This window comes from Salvelinus sp. IW2-2015, linkage group LG14 (genome assembly GCF_002910315.2).
Source record: "Salvelinus sp. IW2-2015 linkage group LG14, ASM291031v2, whole genome shotgun sequence".
NCBI classification, from domain to species: Eukaryota; Metazoa; Chordata; class Actinopteri; order Salmoniformes; family Salmonidae; genus Salvelinus; species Salvelinus sp. IW2-2015.
Window position 1 is genome coordinate 43,885,582 of NC_036854.1, and position 8,102 is coordinate 43,893,683.

Below are 8,102 nucleotides of genomic sequence, written 5' to 3' on the forward strand. Positions count from 1 at the left end.
TGTGTGTGTGTGTGTGTGTGTGTGTGTGTGTGTGTGTGTGTGTGTGTGTGTGTGTGTGTGTGTTTTCCATGACAAGGCTAACGAGGTAGATAGTCAGAATGATGCTGAAAGCTCACTTATCATTACTCCACTGCAGAGGTATTGCTGTTGTGGTAACAGTCAAAGGATTGCTCAATCTAATACGACACGGCACGGCACAAACATCCCTGGATTAGAAAACAATGGAGTGAAATATGGAGCAATATTAGTGCCAAAAGAAATTAAATTACATTTAAATCGTTGTGATTTATTTTGGCATTAATATAGAGTAGTCCCTATCATCAAATGCTGAGACATGTGCATCACTGTAATGTACATCCAAATAAATAGATTTGATGTACAGTATACAGTAACCTGTTTCTGACTTTGTCCCATATGGCACCCTATTCCCTATATTGTGCACTACTTTTGACCACAGTCCCTGAATATGCACAAAAACAAGCTGCCATTCCATTTAACTGAGCCATTAACTGCTCAGCTCTCCTGTCTGTTTCTGTTCCCCAGCAGCACCATGCTGAGTGCCACAGAGCAAACAGGTTATTACTGTCATCCACAAACTCTAAAAATTATACCTTGCGAAGGGGTAATTGTGTGACTCTTCCATTGATGTCTGGAGGGAGGAAGGATATTCTGAACCATTAATATATTCAGTCAGAAAACCAAAGGCTTTATTCTGGGATTTAAACTCACTGGGTTATAGGAGTTGAAGCTCAGGCATATGCCTTCACTTAAGATAGCATGTCACTTCTTTGTGTGTCTAAAGACGATGTGTTGTATTTGGTTACGTTGTGAGATAACCAGAGCCTCCTTAGGGAACACGCCACATCACATTGAAACCAGAGCTAGAGCATTGTATAGTCACCATTATAGAAGGGGAATTCCTATAAAGGAGGTGACTTCAGGTAATGAAAGAATGAATGTAAGTCTCAGACTAGCTACAAAAAAATTAGGCTCTGTGGATTAGGAGAGTGGTAGAGGTATGACGAGGTCTTAAAATTGCCTTAAAGCTAGTCCCTTCACTTCCTACATCAATAATGACTAAATGGTGACTTGGAGAATCCCCATAATTGTCACGGCTTTCTAATTCCTCCTCCTCGGACGAGGAGAGGCGAGAAGGATRGGACCAATACGCGGAGTGGTTAGTGTCCATAATTTATTAGCATCGAACTGAACACTATAATGAAACAAAATAACAAATAGAAAACCGACAAACAGTCCCGTGTGGCACAACGACTACACGGAAGACAAACACCCACAAAACACACGTGAAACCCAGGCTGCCTAAGTATGATTCTCAATCAGGGACAACGATTGACAGCTGCCTCTGATTGAGAATCATACCCGGCCGAACACAAACATCCCAACATAGAAAATCACACATAGACAAACCCACCCAYCTCACGCCCTGACCAACTACATAAATACAAGACAAAAGAAAACAGGTCAGGAACGTGACAATAATACAGTGCTAAGATTCCTTTGGCGTTGTCATTAGAGTGTCAAACATATGGAGGTGCTTAGGAGTGCCTACTGTTCCTTTGTCTTTTCTGTCCCATTCTTACAGAGACAATATGTGTCATTGCACAGATAAAGGGCACTCTCTAACCCTTTTCAAACCAGAGACAACTATTTCACTTCACCCAACGGTGAATCACTATTTCACTTCACCCGATCTGAATCTATTCAATACAAAAATAAAATGATTCCTCTCTCCGTTATGATGCTGCTGCTAACAAAGGCCTCAAAGGGCCAGGCAGTACATTTGGGGAGAATACAGAGAAACACAGCAGAGCTGGAATGCAGGGTTGGTATGGAAGAGATCAGTGTGTGTGCGTGCGCGCGTGAGAGAGAAGAAGAACAGAGGTGGGTGGCTCCTAGTGTTGCGACCCCTTTCTCTTTCAGGCAGTTAACTCCGGTGTAATTACTGCTCTCCACAGCACAGTGCAGCTCAGCTATCTAAGATTATAGGAGTGTTTTACACCTGATGCCAGAGAATGTACTCCATACCTTCAATATTTAATCAGCCCCTTCGCCATGAAGCAAATGAGGTGTACCTCGTAGGGGGGGCTGCAGATCACAAGGGGAGCAAGGGGCTGACTTGGCTGCATTTGTGCACACACATACATGCACGCATGCACACACACGTCTACATGAGTACGCGCGTATATGTTTGTGCGTATGCATACTTGTGTATGTGCATGAGTGTGAGTGAGTGTGTGTCTAGGGGTGGGTTGCACACCTGCCCAGGGTCAAGGTGGCTAAGGAGCCCTAAAGGCTCAGCCATAACAACCAGCTAACCGTGAGGAAACAAAGAAGGAATTATCCTCCACACTAAACCTGTTAGTAACACAGTCTGCGTCCCAAATGGCTCCCTATTGCCTATATAGTACATTACTTTCGATCAGAGCCCTATGGTTCCTGGTCAAAAGTAGTGCACTATATAGGGAGCAAGGTGCCTGTGTCGCTTCCCCCGCTCAACAAAAAACGGCACAATCAGCAGTCAGGTCCTACGTGTTCTGTGAGTTCAAGTGTCCATGAAGCAAACCATGCAGGCTGGGTTAAATTAAAGGGTTACATGACAGCTTGAAGAAGATCTGTGTTACAGATCAGCCTTTTCTACTGAGGAGAAACTTAGTGACGTGCATGAGGCCACCATGCGGCACGGGAATGTGTGATGCCTGCAAAGTGTGAGGTGAGGTGTGGGTAATGGATACACCAAGTGATGTCAGGTATTTTTTATGTCGGGCTTGTCACCCGAGTCGATTGTTGACTTCAGGAAGCAGAGGATGGAACACGCCCCGATCCACATCGACGGACTGCAGTAGAGAGTCAGCAGTAAATGCTTCGTAAGAGTTTCGCTCGACGGTGTATAGTATACCATGTGTATCCTGTAAGTACGACTAATAAAACTTGAAACTTGATTTGGTCATAACTCCCTGCTTCACAACACTTCTAATAGGGGAAATGACGGGTACCAGCGTGCCTTGTAATGCCTGACTTATGATGGAACTTTTGGTGACATCACACACTGACATCACCCCCCATGTGTACTGGAACACCTCATAGAGCATGTGTACGTCAAACTGACACCATCACAGATTACATCATCACAGCAGACATCGACATCATCATCACCACAGCTTCACTTCTCTCAAGAAGTCTTCTGTAGAGAACTCATGACAGAGCCGTAGAAAGGAAGAAAGGTTGAGGAAGAGGGCGTTGCAGGGACTTAAAAGCTTAAAATAAAATCCTAAAGGTTGAATTGAACGCCAAAATAATTCGGAAATCGTGGACACCTTGGTTGTACTGCATAGCTGTAAGCTTTAAAACAGATAATACAGAAGGGAAAGTAGGAACGATTAGCAAAAATATATGGTTGTCTGGTAAACCAGAAGATATTTTTGGCTAAGGTATGAGAAGCACCTTTAACACCGAATAAAAGGAAGGGAAAGCAATAGATATTTTCACCAATTAGCAATCTGGAGACTATTTCTCCTGGGGGAATTTAGGCTAACCCTCTCGATTAGTTGCTACTGACCACTGGGGAGGTGTAGAGTAGAGAAAAGAGAGAGGAGAGAGAAGAGAGAGAGAGCTGTAGAAGAATGATATGATGTCTCTCAGGAGTATCTACCGTCAGGCATAGAGTCCTGTTAGCCCCAGCGATATTAACAGGACAGGCCAGTTAGAATGTGTCCCCGTTCCCTTTCTAGTGGAATACTTTTGACCAGGACCGGTAGTAAACTTTATAGGGAATAGCGTGCCATTTGGGACGCAACCTTGGAGCACTGCCTACGCTGATACACTATCGCTCTCTGGTGAAGAGAGAAACACGGCAATGCAGTCCCTAATGATCTCATTGAGGCCTTGTTATGATCAAGAGTTTCACTGGGATCTGTGAGCTCTCTGATACAAGCACCTTCACCAAGTTGCACTGTTTCCTTTTCTGTTTTCTTTGCGTTCTTGTTTGTGGCACTGTATGTCAGAGGGAGGAAAAAGCATAGTTTCTTTACAGAAATACTGTATGATTCATGCTTCTTCTGCTTTGATCTGGGAACTCTGTTTGAAAAGCCCCAGGATAAACCATTTCAGGTTGTCTAAACAATTTGCAATCATGGTTTCCATATTTAGGTTTTTGTACAGCGGTTGAGAGGAAAAAGACTCACATGCAAGCGTGCTCATTTCAAAGGAGAAGCAGGGGTAGGAAAACCTGATACCATCCATTAAGGGGGAAAGCAGACATTGGTTTGTGCGGACGGAGAAGCGCTGCCCCTGTTATTCTGTTCTCCTGCAGAACCAGACTGGTCTCATAGACGTAAATGCGGGACACTCAAATTAGTATGATATGTTAAGTTTGGTATGGTTACATAAGATAGAAGGTTACTTAAGGTGGGAGGGTGGGAGTATAACGCAAACGTCTAGCAACCCAGAGGTTGCTTGTTCGAATCTCTTCACGGACAACTTTAGCATTTCAGCAACTTTGCAACTACAGTACATACTACTTTTTAGATACTTTGCAACTACTTAGAATGTTAGCTAACCCTTCCCATAACCCTAACCTTAACCCTTTTAGCTAACCCTTCCCCTAACCTTAATCCCTAGAGCTAGCTAACTTTAGTCTTAACCACTAAGCCACCAAGATAACGTTAGCCACAATAAATTGGTATTCATACCATATCACACATTTTGCAAATTCGCAACATTTTGTACGAATTGTAATTCGTAACATGTCACACAAAATGGATGATAGCAATCCACAAATGAATACATACTATAAGAAACGTAACATATCATACTACATGGAGTGTCTCAGATTTACGTACAGAATAATACGAAATGCTCTGAGACCATGTTGGCATAAAACACACACACAGAGGTGCAGGTTCATTGCTTCCTCCTGTATCCCCTCATACACACGCACCTACACACTCAGACACACACGCACCTACAATATGTGCACGCACACACACCCCTGCCCCACAGAGTCAGCTTACAGCCCGTGATGGACCCCTGGCCCATAAAGTTGGGTGTATTATGGCATTAGTGATGAACCCAGGACAGCAGGAGTGGGAGGAAACACACCCCTCTTCTACCCTAATGGCTCTTGCTCCCCCCTTTCTTCTTCTCTCATCCCTCCATCTCTCATCTCTCCCTCCAAACTCCCCCAATCATGCCCTATCTTCTTTCACGTTCGCAACCCATCCTCTACGCTCCTTACATCTACCACCAACCCAAATATCAAATGTCTCTCACTTTTGCACTCCAATAATATGTACACGTTTTAAGTGAATAATCCATATATGCAGTAGCCTATGTCATTTCTTGCACACTGTACATCTCATGGCGTCGTACGACACTGGCTACACACGTAACAACTGTTAGAGGTTTCTCAAGGCCATGCAGTGAGCCCCACCTGTAAGTGGACAGAAATCTCTCTGTACAGTATATTACATAATTCAGCTATTTTTCTAGCATTTTTCTAGCATAATATTGTAATCCACCACAATGACATAAAGGAGGTAGTGGAGATCACAGTCCACCACCAATGAAATATTAATTCTTAAAAATCTAAGCTGCTGGGATGAGGGGGGTTCTGATGTATGGAATTGTTTTAAGAAGGTCATACCATGAATCGTTAAGCTTTTTGGGTATGCCCAAAAAATATGAAAATATAAAATATTGAATTTGGCCTTTACTACTATAGCCCATAGAAACGCATTGAATAACACATTTTTGTCTCCTGGTCTGACAAACAGCGCTGTAGCTCTGCCACTTTCCATCGCATATGCGGAAGGGCGACATAGGCGGATGTGTGTATTGAGACGCAGCACATACAAAAAATATATCTCTAGTTTAAACTGACGGATTTTGATGGGGATTTTTAAATTATGTTACTTAGAATGACGCGTCAAAAGACTCTGAGCAATATTGAGCCACCACATCTGTCWACGAGCTCCTGCACGCCATCTCTAGCTGAAACCTTTGCTAAACAGGTATTGTGTCAATTTAAAGAACTTTAGCCACTTTATTCATTACTGCATTTAGCTAACGTTAGATAGTTCTTTGCCTCGATTCAGCAGGCTCGACCAGATTATCATGGTATTTGTAGTTCTTTATGATAGCCACATTAGCAGCTAATTAGGATTACATTTTTTGCGGGTGAATATATTGATAAAAGTCACCTTGTCCTAGAGAGATTTACACGATTATCAAAACGTCACACCAGGGTAAGTCTACACGAAACACAGAACTTATTTTAAGTGTTTCTAAAATCCCCTATGGGAAAAATTGACGGTTGAAAAATGATTGGAATCATTTCCCTATTTGACTGCTAGTTTTTATAGGTATTATGACTCATACTGTGGTACTCTATGGAATACATTGCCTTACCGTTGCATCTATAAGAATGCTAAAGCTTTGTCTGAGATTGTGTAGAGGGAGAAGCAATCAGGGGAGAAGGGCCTTGGTCAAGGATGTGACCAAGAACCCGATGGTCACTCTGACAGAGCTCTAGATTTCCTCTGTGGAGATTGGAGAACCTTCCAGAAGGACAACCATCTCTGCAGCACCACCAATCAGGCCATTATGGTACAGTGGCCAGACGGAATCCACTCCTCAGTGAAAGGCAGATGACAGCTGCTTGGAGTTTGCCAAAAGGCACCTAAAGGACTCTCAGACCATAAGAAACAATATTCTCTGGTCTGATGAAACCCAGATTGAACTTTTTGGCCTGAATGCCAAGCATCACATRTGGAGGAAACCTGGCAACATTCCTACGGTGAAGCATTGTGGTGGCATCATCATGCGGTGGGGATGTTTTTCAGTGGCAGGGACTGGGAGACTAGTCAGGATCGAGGGAATGATGAACGGAGCAAAGTACAGAGAGATCCTTGATGAAAGCCAGCTCCAGAGCTCTCAGGACCTCACAACAACCCTAAGCACACAGCCAAGATAAAATAGGAGTTGCTTCGGGATAGGTCTCTGAATGTCCTTGAGTGGCCCATCCAGAGTCCGGACTTGAACTCGATCGAACATCTCTGGAGAGACCTGAAAATAGCTGTGCAGTGACGCTCCCCATCCAACCTGGCAGAACTTGAGAGGATCTGCATAGAAAAATGGGGGAAACGTCATACCCAAGAAGAATCAAGGCTGTATTCGCTGCCAAAGGTGCTTCAAAGTACTGAGTAAAGGGTCTGAATACTTATGTAAATGTCATATTTAAGTTGAATACATTTGCAAAAAAATAATAATAATAATGTTTTTGCTTTGTCATTATGAGGTATTGTGTGTAGATTGATGAGGGGAATTTTTTAAAATACATTTTAGAATAAGGCTGTAACGTAACAACATTAGGAAAAAGTCAAGGGGTCTGGATACTTCCGAACGCACGGTAGATAGGTGTAATCTAGAGCCAAGCGTGTACATTTTTCATCCAAGGGTATCTGCTGTTGACACACTTGTTTAATTATGCAACAGAGCGTATGACAACAACAGTAATTAATGCGGCAGTCTAGACAGCGCAGGTGAGTGCAGGTAGGCCCAGACAGAGCAGGTGAGTGCAGGTAGGCCCAGACAGAGCAGGTTTTTGGTGCAGCCTCGTCCCACCCCTTTATGGTTGTTTCATATATGCAAATACACCCACACATTAGGCGCATAATTTTCTTTCTTTTAGCACAAAATACATTTAAAAAAAAATACCAGATACCGTTACAAAATGTATATATGAGTGCATTCTAAGAAAACAAAGTTACATTGTACAATAAATGTAATACCTGAATTCCCACCAAAATCCTTAAACTCCGTTATGTGTCCATGCCAGTAAAATGTGTTGTGCTCTAATTCAGTCAATATCTTATGGATTTTTTWAAAAGTTTGGAGTATCTTCATCCATTGTCCAAATTTTTTATTTATTAGAATTGTTTTTAAAAACGTTTAACAATTTTGATGACCCGTTGCTACTCTGTCTTCCTCTCTCGCTCTCTCTCTCCCTCTCTCTCTCCTCTTTCTCTCTCTCCTCCAACTGAGAGGTCAGATCTGTGCTATGTATGCAGCAGGTGGCTGCACGC